The 23,366-nt window shown below is 38.4% G+C and overlaps 1 long non-coding RNA gene across 1 annotated transcript in view; it reads right to left on the bottom strand.

The window, feature by feature from the left end:
- Nucleotides 1-14,909: 14,909 nt before the first annotated feature.
- Nucleotides 14,910-23,366, bottom strand: part of LOC122320891 — a 107,162-nt gene continuing 98,705 nt past the window's right edge. The window contains exon 3 of the long non-coding RNA XR_006245899.1: nucleotides 14,910-15,287. This is a non-coding gene — a long non-coding RNA (uncharacterized LOC122320891). The remainder of the gene's footprint in view (nucleotides 15,288-23,366) is intronic.

Here is a 23,366-nt window from a genome sequence, read left to right on the forward strand (position 1 = left end):
AGTTTTTTTTTATTTTAAATTGAAAACGCGATCACGAGTTTTCAAAATATTTAAAAATGTTCAAGGTTTTATTTGCCGAGGACTTGACACCGCATTCTAGAAAGTGACAAGAATAAAGTAACAGTACCTAAGAAGAAAAAAGAAAATAGCTATGTAAAACAATAACAAACTTGCCGTAGAACATGAAAAGTATCACTTGCTCTGCTCTCATCTCGCTCTCATTTTTTTACTCTCGCTACGGCTACGCAGAGCACAGAATATTATTGTTTGCTATTTGCTATTGCTATAGTGCGCACTCGATGAAACTCCGAGCAGAGCTCGGAAGAGTTGTTCTGCTGTGGCTCTGCTTCGGCACTCGTCAAAGTGAGAACGGTAGCAATAGCAAAACGAAATACTACGGGAGCAGTGTAGCTTTTTAGACGCTGATTTTAAATTGCCAAAATAAATGTTATGGGATGGGATGGCTTTCATTCGTACAGAGTAAGGTTTTCTGATCGCGGTCAACTTGGTGGCCGCCAGAGCGATCTTTGTCTTCGAATGATTGCAAGTTGACACACAGCCTCCTCGTGGCGCCTCCCGGGTAGCTATCTTAGCATCCCGGACGTTAAACGGTTAAGTGACGGAGGAGAAGGACGATGCTGTTAAGGATGCATTCAACGCGAGACTCAATGACACATACGACCGCTGCCCAGACCACGACGTGAAGATCATCCTCGGGGACTTCAACGCAAAGGTTAAGCGCGAACGCATCTTTGACCCCACCGTCGGTCGAATCAGCCTACATGATACCACCTCGAACAACGGTCTCAGGCTGATTGACTTCGCCGCGGCGCGAAACATGGTATTAATGATAATGTGATAGACAACAACAAAATGGACACTTTGCAAGACACTCATCTTACCCGTGCTCTTATATGGCTGTGAGGCAATCAGCACAGCCCATGAAGGGGCAAGATTGCACAAGGCTATGGCCAAAGTTGCACCGGAAAGAAACCTAGCCCTGAGGAAATGTGACAGCTCCTACACTTCCGACGACAGGGATAAACTAGCTTTACTTTTCGAATTCTTGATTCTCTTTTCAAGCGAAACGGTCGTGTTTTTTGTGCGCTCCAAATTTTTCATTTTTTTTGATACAACCAGCGGTGGTTCTGCTCTCAAATTGGAATATTTATTTGCTTAATACCCTTGTGTTCGAAACCGTTCGCTTCGCGAGTGAATTTTTGTGCGTATAAAGTTTTATTTAACGATTTAATTTTTGTCTTACTGACTTTCTTTTGTGTTTTGTCCGTCAACAGTAGTGTTGTTGTAACAAGTGCATGCACATTAACTGTCCCCGCTCTTCCGCTCTCTCGCTCTCCCGCTCTTCTTTTTTTGGACTAACAAACTCGAAAGTTCTAAGCGTGCAATTCTTGCGGTACATTTGAGTTGCTCGCTTAAAAATTTCGATTTCAATTTCTCTTGGCACAGTGGTCCCTGATTTAATAAACATGGAATCTTGCAATTTCTGTTTAAAAAAAACCTGCCTTCAGCTAATAAAGCCTGAGCAGGGTAAACTCACTTGTTGGCTTTGTGACAGGATGGTGCACACTAAGTGCACTGGATTCACAGGGCGAACAAGTGACGATCTATGTAAAGGCCTTGGTTTACAGTTCTGCTGCGAAGCTTGTCGCGAAGTTGCGAAGGAAATGAAGTCCTTCATGAGGCAAACTAAAGGCGGCCTTAAGGGACTGATCGCTAGTTTTGGCATAGCTAGAGATAGTTTTGCCAGGGCTAATGATCTACTCTTAGCGCTGGACTCGCAGTTTAATAGCCTTAAGCTATTAGAGGAGTCCCCGAAGCGCAAGAAGGCTGCTGGTGGTAGGCCTGAGGGAGTCGTCCCGCAACTCCGAAGCGACCGGCGGAACTCCACTGCGGATGAGCAGCCGACTTTAGCAACCCCTCAAATGTTGCTAAGATCGGCAGCCAAAAAAGATTCGGACCCCGATCAATCCACAGTGGAGTGTAGACCAACGCCTTTAAAAAGTTCAGATTTGTCTGAAGGTGGTTCTCAAAATGTAATTCCACCTAACCAACCAAATATACCCCCACAAGAGGCTTCTGAGACCGGACTACCGGCCCAAATTGTCACCGCAGGCCCACTGCCTGCAGTAGCAAAACCCCTCACAGTGGTTCCACAAATGAGACAAATATTTGTTTCTCGGCTGGCCCCTGATCTCACATCATTTGATGTCTCGTCTTACATTAAAGACAAAAGTTCGTAGCGAAAATAAAAAGAAAGGCCCTACGGGAATTAAACTCCCCGGCCGGGACCAACAAACTGCGCCGTCCTTAGCTCCTTCCTCAAAAAACTAATCACTAACTTCCTAATTAGCTATCAGAATACAAGAGGTTTGCGCAGCAAGCTAACAAAATTGTATACTGATAGCTTTTCGTTTGCATCCCAAGTTATTGTGTTCACAGAAACCTGGTTAAAGTCGGAGATTCTTAACTCTGAAGTTTTTCCAGGTATGTACACAATATACAGGCATGACCGGCCTTTCAAGCGGGGTGGTGGAGTCTTAATTGCGGTTGAGTCCACCCTCACTTCGGAACAGGTGCTTTTTGATGAGCTCAATAGCATAGAATTTATATGCGTAAAGCTATCGCTTCCCGATAGTCATATTTATATAACTTGCTCCTATATTCCGCCATCCTCTGAAACTTCAGTTTATTTTAATCATTTGTCTTTTATACAGTCTGTTTCGGATAAGCTTTTAGATAGGGATCAATTGGTAGTTCTAGGAGATTTTAATATTCCTGGAACTGTTTGGTTCCCAGATGAAAGATCAAATGTCCTACTGCCTACAGCACAAAATGACTTTATTGACGGCTTGCTTGACACTTCTTTATCGCAAGTCAATCATATACGAAATTGTCTAGGTCGTTTACTGGACCTCTGTTTTGTATCTAATCCTGAAAATGTGTTTCTCTCCAGGGTAGCACCAATTACTTAACCTGAAGATCCGTATCATCCTACTCTTGAGGTGACAATCGACACAGGTACCATAATAAAAGAGCAATCTGTCAAGTCTCCTAAACGAATTTACTGTTTTCGCAAGGCAAACTTTTTGAGGCTAAGAAATTTAATATCTTGCTATAATTGGTCCGATCTTTACACTTGCAATAATATGGCGGATGCCATAAATATATTTTATTCTGTAATCCAGACTTTTATCTATTCTTGTGTTCCGAAATACTATTCGTCTATCTCTAGCAAACCTCCTTGGTTCATTAAAGAGTTGACACACTTAAGAAATGTAAAATCCAGACTTTATAGGAAATTAAAAGATACCGGTTCTCACTCTATCTTTTCAAAATATTTAAAAGCTCGGTCAAATTTTACCGTGCCTAATGCTCAGTATTACAAAAACTATTTAGAAAGTTGCAAGGTTCAGTTTGCGCAGGATCCGAAACAGTTTTATAATTTCGTTAATACTAAGCGTAAAAAATCTTCTTTCCCATCCTCGTTATCATTTGAAAATTCTACGGCAACATCGGATCAGGCAATAGCCGATTTATTTGCCCAGTTTTTTCAAACAACATACTAACCTCACTTACCTCACTATGATCAGCCCTATTCTTATGCTGTATCCAAGTCGAATTTAGTATTCTGTCCCACGTTAAGCGAGAGCTCCCTACTTTGCGATCTTCAGCGTGTTAAGCCTGTATATTCGCCAGGTCCCGATGGAATTCCTGGCTGTGTGCTTAAATATTGCGCGGAAGCCTTGTGCAAGCCGCTTCTCAAATTGTTTACCCTCTCTTTGGAAACGTCACAGTTTACCCATATGTGGAAGGAGTCTTTTGTCATTCCTCTTCACAAAAAAGGTAACAAATCGGATGCAAGCAATTATAGAGGTATCTCTTAATTGTCTGCCATTCCTAAGCTTTTTGAAAAATTTATCACCCCTCACTTGCAGCACCTGTGTAGGTCAATAATTTCACCGTGTCAACACGGTTTTATAAAACAAAGATCAACAACCACTAATCTCTTGGAGTTTACTTCATTCGTGATAAGGGTTTTAAACACAATTTTCAAACAGATGTCATTTACACTGACTTTAGTAAAGCATTTGACTCTGAAATCATTCACTTCTTATAAGGAAACTTGACTTATTAGGTTTCCCAGTTGATCTTCTAGAATGGATCTTAAGTTATCTGAATGGCAGGACACAAAGGGTCCTTTTTAAGAATTCACTTTCTTGTGTTCTCCGAGTCACCTCCGGCGTCCCTCAAGGGAGCCACCTTGGCCCGCTACTATTTACCTTATTTATTAATGACCTTCCATTAGTAATAACACACTCTCGTGTACTTATGTACGCAGATGATGTTAAATTGCGCTTGCAGTATAAGGACATTTCTTGCCGTTCGAATTTACAATCCGATCTAGATAGCTTTCAAAAATGGTGCAGTGATAACTTACTCAACTTAAACGGCTCAAAGTGTAAGCTTATGACCTTTTGTCGAACTGACCCGATACGGGAGGCTTACACTTTAAGTGGATGCTCTTTGGACAGAATAACTCAGGTGGATGACCTTGGTGTTCTTCTGGACCCAAAATTAAAATTTTCTATCCATATTTCGTCTATGGTGAATAAAGCCAGGAGTGTGCTGGGATTTATAAAAAGGTGGTCAAAGGAATTTGACGACCCTTACATAACTAAAAATTTATTTATTTCGCTTGTCCGTCCAATTCTTGAATATGGATCACCGGTCTGGAGTCCCCAATATGGAGTTCATTCGGATCGTATTGAATCGGTCCAAAAAAATTTTTTACTTTTTGCCCTACGGCGCCTTAATTGGGATCCAAACCTTTTATTACCCTCCTACTCTAGTAGACTACTTATAATTAATTTACCCTCCCTAGCCAACCGTAGAACGATGCTTGGAACAGTTTTTATGTTTAATCTTATTTGTGGTAAAATTGATAGCCCCGACTTAGTTAGCAGGCTAAACTTTTCTGTTCCAAGTAGATTAACCAGAAATTACATCCCCCTAATTTTAAATCAATGTAGATCTAACTATGAACTGCATGATCCCTACAGAGTATTGTGTTCTGACTATAATAGACTTTATCCTATTATAGGTATCTATTTCTGACTCTTTGCCGCTCTTAAAGCGATCTCTTCTGACTTTTTTAGCTCATAAAAAAACACACTTCCCTGTGTGGGCAGCTCAATGAATATCACGCGTTCTCGTTGACAGTCAAAATGCGAATGATCTTTATTGTGTGTATGCATATATCCTATCAACATGTTGCTAAAGCTTACAGATAATTTACAGATATGCTTATAGATACCCTGCAGTTCTGGCTGTCACCTGGTGTCTTTTGGCATACAAGCAATCAATGTGTAGGAAAGGAAAAGGGATATTTCTAAGTTTCCCCTCTTTCTCACTCTTCGAATACGATCTCGTTGCTTCCACCCGACTCCAAATTTGTCTTCTATTCTTTCGTTTTTCTAATTGCACTGTTGTCATTCTCCGTTAGAAACAAAAAATTGGTTTTCGATGGAAAATACGGCTAAGGGGCGCTCGACTTATGTATACTCTTTTGATGTTAAAGTTCTTAAAATATTAAATATAATATATGTATATATAAAGTTATATACATATATAATATATTTTATATATACAACATTATTTAAATTATTAAACCAAGATAACCATAACATAACATTGATTGCAAATATAGATATAATATAACTCGCGTGTCATTTATGGTCGGTTATACCCAAAAAAGAAGGGTATACTAAAAGGGTGCAAAATAAAATTGAACTGCTCATTCTTTTGCGTTGTGCGTTGACAGTTAGTTGTGAAATTACTTAATTTGCGCAACAGGCAGCGGAATTGTTTAAAAATCATGTAAGTGTCGTTAAGATTACAAAAATATTATGTCTTTTACTACAAACTTATTTAAATCTTTTTAGGATTCAGCCTGTATGTACGATAAATTCGTTTGAAAGGTAAGTTTGTTTTAAATTAAAAAAAGTAATACATATATAATATGTAATAATAAAAATATTTTTTGTACCATAGATGGACGCAAAACAGCCGTTGTCCTGCAAATATTCCACATAAATGGTAAACAAAAACTTTCTAATTTTATATTATTTATGTACTTATCTCTTATGTTTCAAAATAAGATTAATTAATAAAATAAAAAAAAATATATACCTATATATATTGTTTTTCATATGAATTTGGGGATGACATTTTAGACATTGGCATAGATTACAACATCGCCTCCACGCCAGCAACGAAAGCATCAATAGCTTATACGAATTTTCTCTATACAAAATTCGTATAAGCCATCGATGCCTCGCTCGATGACTCGGACAAAATGGTCATCGAGAGCGACATGCATGTCAAATCCTTAAATGCCATACAACAACTTTATATGAAATGACATCAGTGCGGATCCATGTGCTTCGGACGCTGACATCAGTGGGTAGTCGTACATGTCATCCACGACAAGGCACTTTTGGAACTGCAGGGTAATTATGTTGTGTGTATTTACAAATGTGTGATGTATAGGTGCTTATATGTATGTATATGTATACTACTTATCTCCTACAACTCGGCCTATCCTGACTGGAGTGCTCCTGAACTCCAACATTATCTTCTTTATGTGCCTCTGTCCTCAACCAGGGCTTCATATTGGCCACTGCCCACACTCCTTTATAAGGTATCCTTGACATTGGAAATTGTCTACATCTTCCAATATATATCTATCATGTTTCAAAATCTTACTTATTTTATCCGGTCCTTTATATTTTGGTAGAAGTTTTTTACATATTCCTACATTAGTGCCAAAATTTTTAATCATTACAAAATCTCCTTCTTCATATTTATGTGGTTCTTTTCTCTTTTCATCCACAGCTTTTTTATTATATTCTTGTAATTTTTCTTGGTGTACTCTAGCCGTTTCTCGTATTTCTTCTATATTTCTATCTTCCGTTACTCCATTCAGTTCTTCCAATTCCTTTTTCAGTTTGTCTATTTCTTTACCTCTTTGCGTTACTCCGAATAGCATTTTGCTTGGGTGCTGTTTTATTGATCTTTGAACTGTATTATTAAGTGCATACTCTACTTGTTCTAATACCATATCCCAATGTAACCTTTTCTCTGAATTTACTAGTTTTGCGATCATTGGTCCCAATATACGATTTACCCTCTCCACTTGCCCATTTGCTTGAGGAGATCCTGTGGCAATTTTAACATGTTTGACTTCATTTTGTTCTAGAAACTTTTCAAAATCATCTGACGTAAAACAGCTACCCCTGTCTGACACAATACACTTTGGTCTACTATATGCCCTAAAATAAGTTTCCAATGCTATCTTCACCTCCTTTGTTCTTGTTGTTTTTGTTGGATACAAACGGACAAACTTCGTGAAACCATCGGTCACCACAAAAATATGCTTGTTGGGTCTACCCTTGTCCACAGGACCATAATGATCAACATGAACTACTTGAAATGGCTTAGTCTCTTTTGGTATATTATTTAAGAAACCCTCTTCCCTTCCACTCTTTGCTGAATATGCAATACATTTAAGGCAGTTTTCTACATGGCGTTTAGCTTTATTTTTCATGTGAGAAAACCAATAACTTTTCAATATAATTTCGATCATTTTATTCACTCCAATATTCCTCCTCCGGTACTGTCAATAGCAAGCTACCACTATCTGTCTTCCTATAAATGACTCCATTTCTCATTTCAAAATGCTTTTGCTCAGACTGTTGCAAACTATCTCTAATTCTTTTTATTTTTTCATCTTTACTTTGACAAATTATTAAACTTTCTTCAAAAGTGTTAGTATCTATGGCTAATACCTCTACACACCTGCTTAGTGCATCTACATGCTGCATCCTCTTGCCTGGTCTGTGTTCTGGAATGTAATCGTAGTTCTGTAGTTCAAGGACCCATCTATCAATTGCTGGACTTAATATTTTTTTATTTAAAGCCAATGTTAATGCATTGCAATCTGTTACTAGCTTAAAATGTATACCTTGAAGATATATTCTGAAACGTTGGAATGCATTCACTATAGCTAACATTTCTAGCTTAAAACTCTCGTACCTGGACTCAGCTTCTGTCGTTCGTTTTGAAAAATAAAATACCGGGTGTAACTTTCCATCAACTTTCCGTTGCATCAAAATCGCTCCAAATTCTAAAGAGCTAGCATCACAGTGCAATTCAGTCTCATCAGCGGGGTTATATAAGGCTAAAACTGGTCCTTTTAAAAGATTTTTCTTTAATAATTCAAAGCACTCAAGTTCTTCTAATCCGAATTTAAACTCTCTATCTTTTTTTATCAAGTCATACAGTGGTTTTGCTTTTGTCGAGAAATCTTTAACAAAACGTCGAAAATAGGAGCATAAACCCAAAAAACTTTGAACATCTCTTGCTTTCTTTGGTACCGGAAAATCACTGACCGCTTGCACTCCCTTATCATCTGGTTTTATTTCTCCTCCTGTCACTATATATCCTAAATACTTAATTTCCGATTGTAAAAATTCACACTTGTCTAGTCTCAACTCCAACTTATTCGCAACCAATCTTTTAAACACCTCCTCTAATACTTTCATATGGCTGGTACTGCTCTCTGTTGCTATTGAGATATCATCCATATACACTAATAGTTCTCCTGACTTTATCATATCTGCAAAGACTTTATTCACAAACCTTTGAAACACTGCTGGAGCATTTCTTAACCCAAACGGCATTCTGAGCCATTCATACTGTCCTAACGGGGTTGTAAAAGCAGCGTACTTAACTGAGTCTTCATGCATAAATACATAAAAGTACCCATTTCGTAAATCTAGTTTTGTAAAAAACTTTTTTCCTGCCAGCTTATCAATCAGATCATCTATAAGTGGTGACGGATAGTTATCTATCAACATACCTTTGTTAAGAGTTCGGTAATCAACACACATTCTTGGTTCACCATTCTTCTTTTTACCAATACAATTGCAGATGCATACTCAGAATCGCTCTCTCTAATAAATCCCTTTGCCAGCTACTCATCAATTAATTTTTGAACCTGTTCTTTTTCTACATACGATAGCCTTCTAGGAGAATAAAGAAATGGTTTTATATTGTCAAAATTTAGTTTCATTTCCCACTTGATTCCTGGTAATTTTGGTCTGCTTACATTTTCATAACATTTTTTAAATAAACATTGCAATTGATTGCTTAAACTCTGACAACAATTTTTTCCAACACACAATTTTACCTCATCTTTAGCCTTTGGGGGGACGGTGGCCCAGCAGGTAGAGCGCTGGCCTCCGGTCCGGAAGGCCCGGGTTCGAGTCGAGTCCCAGGCTCCCCGAGAAAAAGAAACGGTCTCTTTTTCCAAATCTCCACCACTTCTATGCTCTATCGCTCACTTAACATTAGTAACAAATTTCGGCTCCCCGGACCCGCACACCCCTCGTCCACGTTACTATGGACCCAACAATAGAACTTTCGTCGCTCCTAGATGGCGCCAGGTGGCAACCCCACCGCTAGGATAAGTCGCTACTGGCTTATCACCGGTACGATCGAAAATCAATGATAATGAATCCTCTACAAGAAATTGTAGAGGCTCTAAGCTCCCGGGTGGAGTAAAAGAATGTATAAATTTAGCCTCAGGATATTCAATTGGTAGCATCTCAAACAAATTAACATTATCTTCATTTTCAATAGTTTCAAAAACATATTCATCCATTGTACACTCGTTTTTCTGACATTCATGTGTTAAACATTCATTTTTAAACCACTCATTTATATTACTCTCATTCTCCTTATATTCATTATTTACACCTTTCTTTTTTATGCACTCATTTGGTAAACACTCATTTTTTTCAAACTCTAAACAATCTTTTGCTAACCGCTCATTTTCTTTAATCTCTAAACTCTCATTTTCTAAACACTCATTTTCTAAACACCCATTTTCTAAACACTCATTTGGGCACTCTTTGTCTAACTTTATACTTTGTAACTCATCTGTCTTATAATTTGGAAATTCAGGGCACTCCTTTGATATATATTCTTTATCATTGATTATTGAACTTGTCAATTTATAATTAAATGCTTTAATAAAATTTCTTCCTAACACTGCATCATAACTCATCGATTGGTCTGCCACGACAAACATTTTAATTTCTCTATATTTACCAGGCATAAAACAAATTATTTTATCGAAGATATTTAATTTACTTTTATTTATACCAAAGAAATAAGAATTTTCTTCATCATTTTTAACAGGTTTTTCAAAAACATCAAAATTTAAATGATTTTTCAGATCATCAAAATTATCAAAACTAACATTTGTCTTTTCAACTTGATTAACATTATTATTGTATTTTTTAAAATATTCACTTAAACATGATATTTTTATGAAGCTGATCGGGCTCCCTGAATCGTTGAGACACGCTGCGAAAATGCTAATTTTAATTTTTGCTTTAAATTGTAACTTAAAATACCTTACAAATTCGTTGTTCGACCTCTTCTTCCGATCACATGTAGCAATGCGATGATCCAAGCTGCCACATCCATAACAAGCCCCGTATTCCCTCTTTGGTTTTCGGTACTCTGCTGCGAAGTGGCCCAAGGAGTTGCAATTATAGCAGCGGATTGCTGCTTTTAAACGCTGCCCATCGCCTTTCGCCTTCTCCAAATTCACCGATGTCGCTGCCTTCTTCGGGAGTGTTATTTTTTCCAATGCTTTCAGCATCTGAGCCGGCTGCTTGAAACACTGCATGTGTGCCTGCTGACGTAGATGGTCGTCTGGGATGCCCTCTATAATGTTGTCCAGGAGTTCTTCTACATCCAACTGAATTTGTGAGGCCAGCGAAATTTTTTAATGATAATACGCGGCAAAATTCTCCTCTACGAGCCAATTGCGTTTCTCAAACTCAAGCACATCTTGTTTTGTTTTGTGCCAAATTTTGCTACCATTTGATTCAAAATTTCGTTTATTGAGAAACTGAGTCGGTCATTGGTATCGTACAACCAGGTTAGTGCTTCGCCCTTCAACTTCGTCATGATCAGCAGCCGCAACATGTTGTCGTCTAGGTTGTGTATTTCAGCAACAGTTTTAAGCTGTGCAACCCAAATGTTGACTGACGACTTGTTGTCAAACTCTGACAACATGTCTTTGATGATGTTTAGCGACACAGAGCTAGCACTCATTAGCATCACGCTCTCCTTGTTTCCTGCTCCCACTGGTTCTCTCTCTTTTTCGGTATTTTTCAATCCCTCATTCTCCTGTAGTAACTGTTCCATTTTTTCCTTTAATTTCTGTAGTTCGTCATTCTGGCTACTCACTTCGTCTGCTTCTATCTGCTCGTTTTCTTTTTTACTCGCACGCAATTCCTCGCAAGTCCAAATTTCGTTGTTGTTGCTGGCGTCGTTGTTCTTTGCGTTACTGCACGTCGGCGCCTGATCGTCGCCTGTTGTGAAATTCTCACTTTGTCCTTCCATTTTGTGTTCAGCTTCTTTTCGTTGTTCTTCCTGAAGCGCTTTCACAACTAACGGCGGTTGGCTACCCCGAATCGAAATTGGGACTCGATTTATGCGAGCAACTAGCGTAGTTTTGGGGCCATTTGTGAATAATTTTAGGTGGCCCAGCCAATTTTTTAACTGTTCAACTGAGTATTTTCTTGGGTCCACACCTTTCATACCACACACTTGCAAATTGTTCTTTAAATACTTTTAGGATGGTGGAAGAAAAAAAGAAAATCGCACTTTTTGTAGGTTTTAGGTATTTATCCCACTTCTGAAATTGTGGGCAGCTCAATTAATATTACGCGTTCTCGTTGACAGTCAAAATGCGAATGATCTTTATTGTGTGTATGCATATATCCTATCAACATGTTGCTAAAGCTTAGAGATAATTTACAGATATGCTTATAGATAATTATGTTGTGTGTATTTACAAATGTGTGATGTATAGGTGCTTATATGTATGTATACTACTTATCTCCTACACCTGGGAGCTCACCCCTGGCGGAAGAAACGTCCACTCCGAGACACCTCAGACCAAGCGTAGAGGACTGGGCAATTGCCAAGTCTCTAGTCTCCCCGGAGAGACTTAAATGGGCAATTGGGACCTTCCAACCATTTAAGTCACCTGGTCTGGATGGTATCTCACCATCATTCCTGCAGCAGGGACTGGATTTACCCCTAACCCGCTTAAGGACACTGATCCTGAGCAGCCTAGCAATTGGACACATCCCAAATGCGTGGCGTAGAGCTAGGGTGGTCTTCATCCCCAAAGCAGGGAAGAAAGACATCATCAACCCAAAGTCCTTCAGACCTATCAGCTTAACTTCCTTTTGCCTTAAAACGTTGGAAAAGCTGGTAGACTACCATATTAGGAGCACAGTTCTTAAGGACTGTCCACTGCAACCCACGCAGCAGGCATACAGGGCAGGTCGTTCAACGGACACTGCACTGTACCAACTTTGTCACACTCTTGAAGGGGCAGTGGACAACCAAGAAGTTGCAATCTGCGCCTTTCTGGATATAGAGGGAGCCTTTGAAAATGCGTCGCATGATGCCCTCGCCAGAAGGAATATAGACGCGACAACAAGAAGGTGTATTGGAGCCTTGTTAAGCTCCAGGCAGGCAATGGCGACCATTGGCAACAGCACAATGACCGTTGCCACAAGCAGAGGATGTCCGCAAGGTAGAGTCTTGTCTCCTTTACTGTGGAGCCTACTAGTAGATGAACTACTAAAGAAACTCTCCGACAGAGGAATACAATGTCAGGGCTATGCCGATGACATAGTAATAGTAGCCAAAGGGAACTTTGAAGAAACGCCTTGCGATATTGTCCAACTCGGACTCAAGATAACGCTCGACTGGTGCAGGGAAGTTGGGCTTAACGTCAACCCCGCAAAAACAGTCATTGTTCCTTTTACAAAGAAGTACAAACATGCTACTAGGTACTCCCGTAGCAATAAGCTGGGAAGTTAAGTACCTCGGAGTTACCTTCGACAGAACGCTAACGTTTGCAACCCATATGCAAAAGACAGTGGATAAGTGCCTCAGGGCTCTCTTCACCTGTCGGAAAATTGCAGGGAAATCTTGGGGGACCTCACCCCAAATTATCAGATGGTTATACCTTATAATTGTGAGGCCAATACTCACATATGGGTCAGTAGCCTGGGGTAAACGAGCAAGGCTCGTTACCGCACAGAAACAGCTCTAAAGGCTGCAAAGACTGGCATGCATATGTATGACAGGAGCAATGAGAACCTGCCCCACTGCGGCACTGGAAGTTCTCATGGAACTCACTCCGCTACACTGCGTAGTAGAGTTACAGCGAAAGGCCACCCTAATAAGAATCACTTCTTGTGGGAATGGCAGTGACCGCATCCTCAGTTCTAGGGATGCAGCAAAACTACTAGTCGAACTTCCCCTGAGCTCACACCCCAGGGACGAAATGACAGTAGAATTATCTTATCTTATCTTTAAAAAAAAAAATTTCTCTGCTCATCTGAGCAACAAGAAAGAATAGACCATCATGAAGGAAGTACACTCCATGGCGAGTCACACTATAGCATGGTATACGGACGGGTCTTTAACACACCAAGGAACTGGCCTTGGAGTAGTAGGACCACGAATCAAATACCATGAATCGTTAGGCCAATACACCAAGCTGAAGTTTGCGCCATAGGACGGTATGCAGAGCTCAACATGGAGCGTGGGTACACAAACAAGGACATTGCGATCCTTTCGGACAGTCGAGCGGCAATTACTGCACTCTGCAGTAATAGAATCACCTCGAAGCTGGTTCGAGAAGTAAGAACAAAGTTAAACATTCTGGGCAGCAACAACAGGTTGTCCTTAAGATGGATTCCAGGACACAAAGACATATCCGGGAATGAACTAGCCGACAGGCTAGCAAAACTGTGGCATAGGCAGACACACAATAAAAGATTACCTAAGAAAGGAAGAGGTACATATGAGGCAAACCTACTGGGATAACACCACAGGCCAAAGACAAGCCAAAACCCTCATTGTCAATTATGACATAAAGAGGTTTAAGAAGCTTATACCATTAGGGAAGAGTTCACTTAGGGTGGTTACTGGTTTACTAACCGGACACTGCAAACTAAGGAAACACCTATGTAATATAGGGATTGAAAACAGAAATACATGCAGATTCTGTGATAGTGAGGATGAAACCTCCCTACATATAATATCAGACTGCTCAGCACTAAGTAGCCTGAGGAGTAGAACTCTCGGGTCCAGGTTCATTACACTTGGGACCCCAGGAAGCATCGACCCAAAAAAGCTCCTAAACTTTATCGAAGGAGCCGGGTTGATGGGTGAGCTTTAAGCTCAGATAGGGGGTACAATAGATCCAGATGGGTCGAGGTAATCTTTACCCCCTCCCCCCTAATAATAATAATAATATGTCGCAGAAGCATGGGTAATGTCAATGACGGATGCAGCAGTGCTTGGAGTGCTCAAGAGAAAAATTATTCGCAAGATCTTTGGTCGCGTTCGGATTGGGGACGACATTCGCATTGGGATGAACCACGAACTGTACTAGTTGTACGACGACGTGACGTGCGCTGGCTCCGCCACGTCGTGCGTATGGATTGAAGCGAGGATCGACTCCAGGCGACGACGAAGGGGACGACCAAAGCTCCGATAGAAGGACAAAGTGGGAGAGAACCTGACTGCACTGGGTATTTCCGATTGGAGGAGGCGCGCGAAGAGTATGTGCCTGAAGAGAGACGCTGAGGTCGGCCAAAACCCGAATCGGGTTGTAGTGCCACCTAATAATATTAATAAATAAATGTTATAGAATATCTCAAACCAAGACTTGTTTAGTAAATGGTTTGTTTTGTAAACATACCTGATGTGCTATATGGAATATTTGTGCAATCTCCGTCTGAGCCTCGAAAACTCCATTGATGAAATGGGCATACAATACAATCGTCTATAACTTTTCCACCAATACCCATGTTGGCTCCTAAATGGGGGCAATATGCATCCAGAATGAAAACTTTATGTTTTTGAGTGCGAAAGATAACTAACTCTTCTCCTAAACATGACACAAAAGTAGCTTCCCCTGCTTTTAGTTTGGCCGATTCGAGAACTCCATACCAACCGTTAGGATAAGGGGGTGGCATATCCATTGGGTGTTGTTTTTTTACTTTTTGCAATCGATTTATTGTACTCCGTTTAGAATTTAAACGAAAGACATTTATAGATGTACCCAAAAGTGTCAAATTAAGGTCATCTACATCCTGAAATTAAAGAAGATAATTGGTTTTTAACGACTCTTCAACGGTGTTTTAGATATAACCATACGTATAATCTTCTTCTTAAGTTATGACAAATTTTTAATTGTATAATATATATAATATATTAAAGTCTTCTAATTTTAATAAAATTAAATTCGTATTAAAGTTTAACTCTTTGTTACAAAAAAGTATTCTTGTAAAAAAAAATGTACGACAAGTAGAATGCACAATGTACAAGAACTTTTGTAAAGTTTTTGCGAGGAAGCTTGAAAATCTTTTTTGCTTTTTGGGGCCAGTCCTTAACAGCCTTGCAAATTTTTGACTGAAAAAAATACGTACCTTTTCAAAAAAAAAAAAAAAAACAATAAATTAAATAGGTAGTGTTCGGCCATGCCGATGCCTAACTCGAATGATTCAATTTTAAATCTTAACGTTTTTCTGTTTTCCCTGGGCGGCAACACTGTCCAATATTGTAATTGCTAACTCCTGTTGCACTTTTGCTTATCGCTGCCTGGCTCTTTGTTCACGGCAAGCAGCAATATAGTTCGATTTGGTACTCGCCAGCAGAAGACACGGTCGCTGATCGCCTGCCCATTCCTTTCGGCTTATATACTTTCGCGACTGAAAAGGCTCAGACAAATCGGTCTGCCTGACCAACATACTTTCGCTGTAAAAAAGGCACAGACAAATGGGTCTGCTTGCCTAAGCAACCCGTACAACAGATATTAACTTTGTGTATTAAGGCCTTGGTGCCGTTAAAATAAATAAGTGCATATTTAACGAAAATTAGTGCGGTTTATTTTATTTGGACATCACCAAAGGTAATGGTAAATGAAAATGCTTATTGACCCAACAGGTAGTTTAAAAGGCGTAATAAAACAGCTCGTGCACATGTGCACGGTTATTAAAGACCAGAAAAAACAATAGAGAGGAAAGATTTCATAAGATACCAAAGTCGAAGTTTTTAAAAAAGTCAAACTTTGTTTCTCATGAAATTTATTATATAAATTGGTTAGTCATGTCAATATGATAATAAAAACGATTAACAAATTTTGTTCCATTAATTTTATTTTTATTTATTTATTATTTTTTTTTTTTATATTTGGTGTTTTGCCGGCTCAAGGTCTGGGTGATATTTAAAACACAATTTATGTTTTTTGACCAATATATTTCGGTTGCTCATCGGCAACCGTCTTCAGGGCAACTAATCGAAAACAAAAAACAATCAACATCAAAAATACACTTTTTTGTTACAATTAAAATATTTACATACTTTTGACACGTCTGCGCCAAGTGACGTGGAGTTATAAACTAAACCTACTTCCCTTACAAATGTCTATATATATGCGCGCAGTTTTCTGTGTCCGTTTTGTAGTTCATCCTAATGTTTGTCGGCGTTTTGATTATATGTAGGGGAGAAGTGGGGGTTGTGGGCATGGGTCGGTTGTGGGCACCCCTACGTATATTTTCACAAAATGAAGATTGAATTTTTTTGGTAATGTCATTCGCAAGCAATTACCCTATGTATGATTTATGCCAAATATCAAAGTAAACGAACGCGTTTGCTTTTTGAAATTAACGAATTGGTTTTTCTTTTGCTTGGAAAAGGTGGTGAAACTTTATTCAAAGATTTTCAATAGTGTATCAATTAAAGTGAATCGATTAAAAAGGTAAGTGTAATGCATTTTTATTTAGTCAAAGCCATATACTAAATGGAACAATATCGATTTGAACCAAAAAATTTATGCAAACACATTTTTTAATTACTTCTTAAAATGTCTGCGAAAGTTGGTTGTGGGCACCAAAATTGGGTGGGTTGTGGGCACCCGTTTTTTTTTGACAAATTTTTTTATTACCTACAATTTCTTGTAAAATTGTTTTCAAAATTTGTTTGGAACCCTCTAGAACATTCTTGTAGAAATCTTAGGCTCTTGGAAAAGGATCCTCTCCCGCTGAGAGGGATTATCACTCAATTGTGACATCTGCGATCGAGCTTTTCATCCGAAATGTGTGGACATGCGGGGCAGTCATTATACATGTCAAAATTGCGTTTCCGACGATAAATAACGCCTATGTAGTCTTTGAAATAAATAAATTGTAATTTTGTTGATATTGGTTGCGGGTTTTTTTCCATATTATTCCATTTGCAGCATTTTTTCCCAGGGTGCCCACAACCCCCCAAAAAAAATTTTAGCTGAAAATTACGATTTTACAAAAGTCCATATGAAATTTTTTCGCATGACAAAATCAAGTATGTTTCTTCATAATTAGTTAGCTTAGGTCTCTAGCTTTACACAGATACCCATAAGTCCAAATAATATGCACTAGTTCGGTAATTATAAGCCAAAAACAAAACTATGCCCACAACCCCCACATCTCCCCTAACATTTCCATCATGTAGCGCTTCCTGTAGTGTTATTCTTGCGCCAAGATAGTTGTCTCTTCAAAGTTCGGAGAGTGTCCCTGTTTGGCACAGTGGGACATGAGTGCTGTTTTTTTGTGTATTCGTCTGGTGTCTTAATTTAAAATCAGATTTATGTTGTGACAGTCTAGTTTTTAATTTTGATTTGGTCGTACCTATATAAATACTATTGCAAATATTTGTGCCATCTCCATTGCACGGTATTCGGTACACTATGTCTTTTTTGTCTGTGGGAGCGATTTTTGATTTAGTTTTATTAAATACTAGAGGTCCTGTGTCCGCTTCGCTGGTCAACACAATTTAACAACATAAAAGTCAATGTTGCAACATTTTTCAAATATATGGAAGTATAGAAAGATGGTGGTTTAACACTTTTCCAGTTTGACTTTTCCACTTGCGCAGCACAATCCAGCCGTTTCTCTTTTAAACTTTAACGCACTGCAATATCGGTATATAGTCGCCATTGGTCCAATATCTAAATTTTCATTATCACTGTAGTTCGCAGTGGGGTCATATTGGAATGCCAAGCGATTGAATGATGCCAATGATCTCCATGTGCTCATTTGTCTTTCTTCGCTTAAGTTTTGTGAATATACTTGTTGCTGGCTTGGATGTCTGCGGCCAATGTTTGCACGTCGTCCTCTAAGCATTTTGGACTATGGACAGAGTGGTGAATTTATCCTCAAATGCACGATCCACATAATTTTCACAGTTCAACTTAAATTGAATAAAAATTCTTTTTTTTTCACAATTTCACAGTGAACACAAAAATTGAGTTAAAATGCTATGCGAGCGTGTTTGTCAGTGTGATGAGGTAGCAACTCACTTTATATGCGACAATATTGCAATTTTCTTACGGATCCCTAGTTTTTTTCAAAATAAATTATAGCCTATTTAACTCCACGATAATATAGCTTTCTATCGGCGAAAGAATTTTTTAAATCGGACCAGTAGTTCCGGAGCCTATTCCCTGCAAACAAACAAACAAACAAACAAATTTTACCTCTTTATAATATTAGTATAGATTAGTATAGATTTGTTTTAGTGTGTTGTCGGGTTTGTGGGTTATTAAACTATTTTCTTTGCCATAGCAATCAGACTGTGCAAGGCGTTCTGAAAGTCCAGGTACATATGTAACCGAGATGTAGGTCCGTTCTTTTTTTGGTGGTCTTTGATTGTAGTCTGATTTCAAATATTTGTCCAATAAAGATTTAATCATGTGTTTCGGAAAGTCATTATTTGTCAATATGGTTTTTATTTCGTTGATTATTTCTTCGTGGAAAATTGCGTCTGAAATCCTTAGCATCCTATTTATACAGCTGCTGGCTGTATTACTTATCATCATTTTTGGATGTCGAGAGTTAAAGTTGATGATTCGTCCTGATGCTATGGGTTTCTTATACCATTTTAATTTTAGTTCGTTTCCACGTCTAATTACGACTGTATCTAAATATGCTATGCAATTGTCCTTTTCTAGTTCCATCGTGAATTTAATATTATTATTGAAGGCATTTAAGGTGGTCAATGTATTTTCTATTTCGTCTTCTTTAATTGTTCCAAAAAGGTCGTCCACATATTTCGTCAATTGTCTCGGGGGTCGTCTTAATTTCTCCATCGTGTTCTGTAATAAAGTTTCCATGACAATATCAGCAACTACCGGTGAGGCGGGTGATCCCATTGGCATTCCTTTTAACTGTATGGATAATTTAGTTTCATATTTAAAATATCGGTTGTCTTGAATACAGAATTTAACTATGTCCAGAAATACTTTACTAGGAATTTAAGTGTGTTCTTTCAATATCGTCCATTTATTATTAATTATGTCCAATGCAAGGTCTATAGGAATGCTGGGAAACAGGGATACTACGTCAAATGAAATTAATCTTTCGTCATCGCAAATATATGTGTCGTTAATTTTGTCTTTAAACTCTACCGAGTTCTTAATGTTATAGGTCGAGTTTGTAGTAATCCTTTTCAAAATTTCAATAATGTATTTGCATAGTTCGTATGATGGGGATCCTATTGAAGAACAAATGGGTCTAAGTGGTGTTCCTTCCTTATGAATTTTCGGTAATCCATATATCCGTGGTGGTAGTGCCGTCGTCGTCGTCAATTTTGTCTTTTCTATCCGGGTGATAAGTTCCATCTTATACAGTTTTTCCACAATTTCGTTATTTTTTGTCTGTAGCCTCGAGGTTGGATCCTGTAATTATTTCCTTCCTTTAATATGTTCTCCATTTTTTGTTTGTAGTCTTCTTTTTCCATTGCCACCGTTTTGTTTTCTTTGTCCGAATTTAAGATTAAGATATTGTCATTTTTCTTCAAAAATTTTTTAGTCTGTTCAACAGTGTCCATTATTGCACGATCCATCCCATTCTCCTTATTCGAAGTTTTAAAGGCTTTAACTAATAAAGAGAACTTGGTCCGCGCCTCTTCTTGTTGCTCTTTGTTTTTGAGAGATTGTACAAGCTCCTCTCCGTCCGCTATATATTTAAAGAGAGGCAACTTTCTCCTCTCTATCGGCAACGCGAACTTCGGACACTTCGCTAGCAGCGTCTCGATCTCTGTCGGAAACTCCACATTCGTCTTGTTTACAAACCAATCGTTGGCTTTGTTGTTGTTTGTCAGAATTTTGTTCCGTTCCTTCCGCTATAGATACAGACATGGGAATTATAAACATATGCATAGACTAGACTAAAATAAAACCGTGGGGCAAACAAGCATTTTAATCAATGATTTTAGACAATTGACGTGCCCCACGGTTTTATTTTAGTCTAGTCTATGCATCTATATATATAAAAGCAAGTTGTGTTAGTTACACCACTTATAACTTAAGAACGGCTGAACAGATTTGGCTGAAAATTGGTAGGAAGGTAGGTTAGAGCCCGGAATAGGGCGTAGGGTACTTTTTATTCCGTTCGACATACCAAAAATCGCATATAAACTGAGTTATTACCTCATCACACTGACAAGCACACACTACCATAGCATTTTAACTCAATTTTTTTTAAGTGAATTGAAGTTATTTGTGATTTTGGTGAATTGAAGTGAAGTGAACTTTTTCGTGGTTTTAGTGAATTGAAGTGAAGTGAAGTTTAATTAATAATGCCGCAACCAAGACGATCGAATCTTTCCCGACAAAGCCGTAATTCAAGAAGACTACAAAATACTGCAAATGAAAGGACTGAAGGGGAACAAAACATTGCACGTGAACAGCGCCGCGTTAGTATGGGTCGACTTCGTGCTTCTCAATAAGAAGAACAAAGTGAGGCAACCCGTAACACGGCTCGGTTGACAATGCAGAATCGTCGAGCTTACAAGAGAGGTCAAGAAATAGATAATTTGCGACGCAAAAGATACTTATCAAGGGCTGATTTGAATCGAGCAGTGTTTCAATACGATTGCATCACTGATTACAGCTTGCATCCCAGCGTTTGCATTGGGCAAATGGACGTTGTTTGCAAGAATTGCGGTGCATTGAAGTTTTCCGGAGAAACGCCTGGATTATGCTGCTTTAATGGTAAAGTGAAATTGCCATTGTTGACTTCGCCACCTGAGCCATTGTATTCACTGCTTTGTGGTGAAACACAAGAATCACGCCACTTTCCTGCAAATACTCGAAAATACAATGGTTGTTTCCAAATGACGTCATTTGGGGCAGATATTATCGAAGAACGAGGATTTAATCCGACATTTAAGGTTTTTTTTTTGGTATTACATAGAGTTTAGTTAAAGAATAACTTACTTTATCTTAGATACAAGGGCAGATTCACCAGCGAATTGGATCATTAATATCTTTCGAAGATACACAAAAAGAAATTTTTTAAATATATTTCATGGGCAACATGGAAGAACAACTTGATCGACGCCTAGGGATCAATACAGGAATGAAGCGGGCAATTCTTCAAGACTTGCAGTGTCTGCTTCATGAACATCATGCGATGATCAGGTTGTTTAAGAGTGCTTTAGAGCGCATGCTAAATGATGACTATAAAGTTGTCATAAAAGCAGATAAAGGACCATCAGGAACACACGAAAGGAGATTTAATGCTCCAACAATAGACGAAGTCGCCATCCTGATTGTGAACAATTTGATGAATGAGGAGATACATAATCGGGTTTTACTCTTGATCGAAGATATGTGTTACCTAATGTGCGGTAATATATTAATCAGGTTAGAATGCCAGCGCCAAATCGTGAATGAATTTAATCGAGAATTAGAACGGGAACGTGAATATGATCACCAGGAATTAAATTTATTAGTTCAAACGAATGTACCCCTGTTGAATTCCCAACAGAAGAAAGTTTCTGATACTTTAATGAAGGCAATCGATGAAGAAAATGGTGGTTTATATTTCCTAGATGCCCCTGGAGGAACTGGCAAGACATTCCTCATGTCATTAGCTTTAGCAACTGTTCGGGCGAGATCCAACATAGCTGTTGCAGTTGCTTCTTCGGGAATAGCAGCCATATTGTTATAAGGATGCCAAACGGCTCATTCAGCATTAAAATTACCGTTAAATCTTCAAATTATTGAAGAACCAACGTGTAATATTGCAAAACACTCAGCAATGGCCAATGTTTTAATGGTATCGAAATAAAATTTTTCCTTTTCATATATAAAACAAAAAAAAATTTTCTTTATCTTTTAAACACCAAACGAAGTTTTACCTAAAACTATCGCCATCTGGTGGCGGAACGCAGTTCGCTGGGTTTACTAGTATGTTTATAAATTCCACGTCTGTATCTATAAATTTATCTATAAATAAATAAAATAGATACAGACGTGGAAGTATATTATTTTTTGGTTTTTAGTACATTTATCTTAAACACTGCAATGTATGTTTTACATAAAACGGTTTAACTTAAAAATTTTTTTTACATATTTTTTTTTTTAAATATTCTCCCAGATGATTTATATTCTTTCGCATTCAAATTAACCAATTTTTTAAGCATTTTTCCATTCCTCCTGACACACCACTAAAACATGGTTTTTAAACGCTTCAACGCTTCTTATCGCGATGAAATCTTTGACCACGTTTTTCTTGATATGAGAAAACAAAAAGAAGTCATTAGTTTACAAGTCAGGTCTATTGGGCGGATGACCCATCGCTTCAAAATATTGAGTGCCCAAATAGCCATTTGATAGCTTGAACTTGTGAGAACTTTTTTTGTCGTAGGGGAGAATGAATGGCTGTTGGTTTTCCTTATTCCTCCAAACACTTCTGGCAAACAAATGATTGTGTACCATTCGGAATTGACCGTTCAACGTTTTTCTAATAGAATGGTGCCGATATAACCATTTATTCCGAAGAAACAGGCAACCATCTCTGTGAAGTGCTCCTTGCTCAAACAACTTTCTGGTGTTTAGTTTCGGGCTCATATGCATAAATCCATGATTCGTCACCTGTAACGATTTTATAGACATCTTTGAAAGTCACGGCACTGAATTTCCTTATCATTTTCTTGCACCAATCGACACGTGCTTCTTTTTGATCACATGTCAGATTATGCGGTATCCAACACAATCAAATCTTTTATACGACTAAGGATTTATCCAATATTAAATGAACGCTTGTGGAGCCTATGCTCAAGGAGGCCTTAATCTCACGGTATGTAACATTTTAATCTTGCGCAATCATTACGCGCACTACATCGAC

The sequence above is a fragment of the Drosophila ficusphila genome, unplaced genomic scaffold, assembly GCF_018152265.1.
Source record: "Drosophila ficusphila isolate 14025-0441.05 unplaced genomic scaffold, ASM1815226v1 contig_128, whole genome shotgun sequence".
NCBI classification, from domain to species: Eukaryota; Metazoa; Arthropoda; class Insecta; order Diptera; family Drosophilidae; genus Drosophila; species Drosophila ficusphila.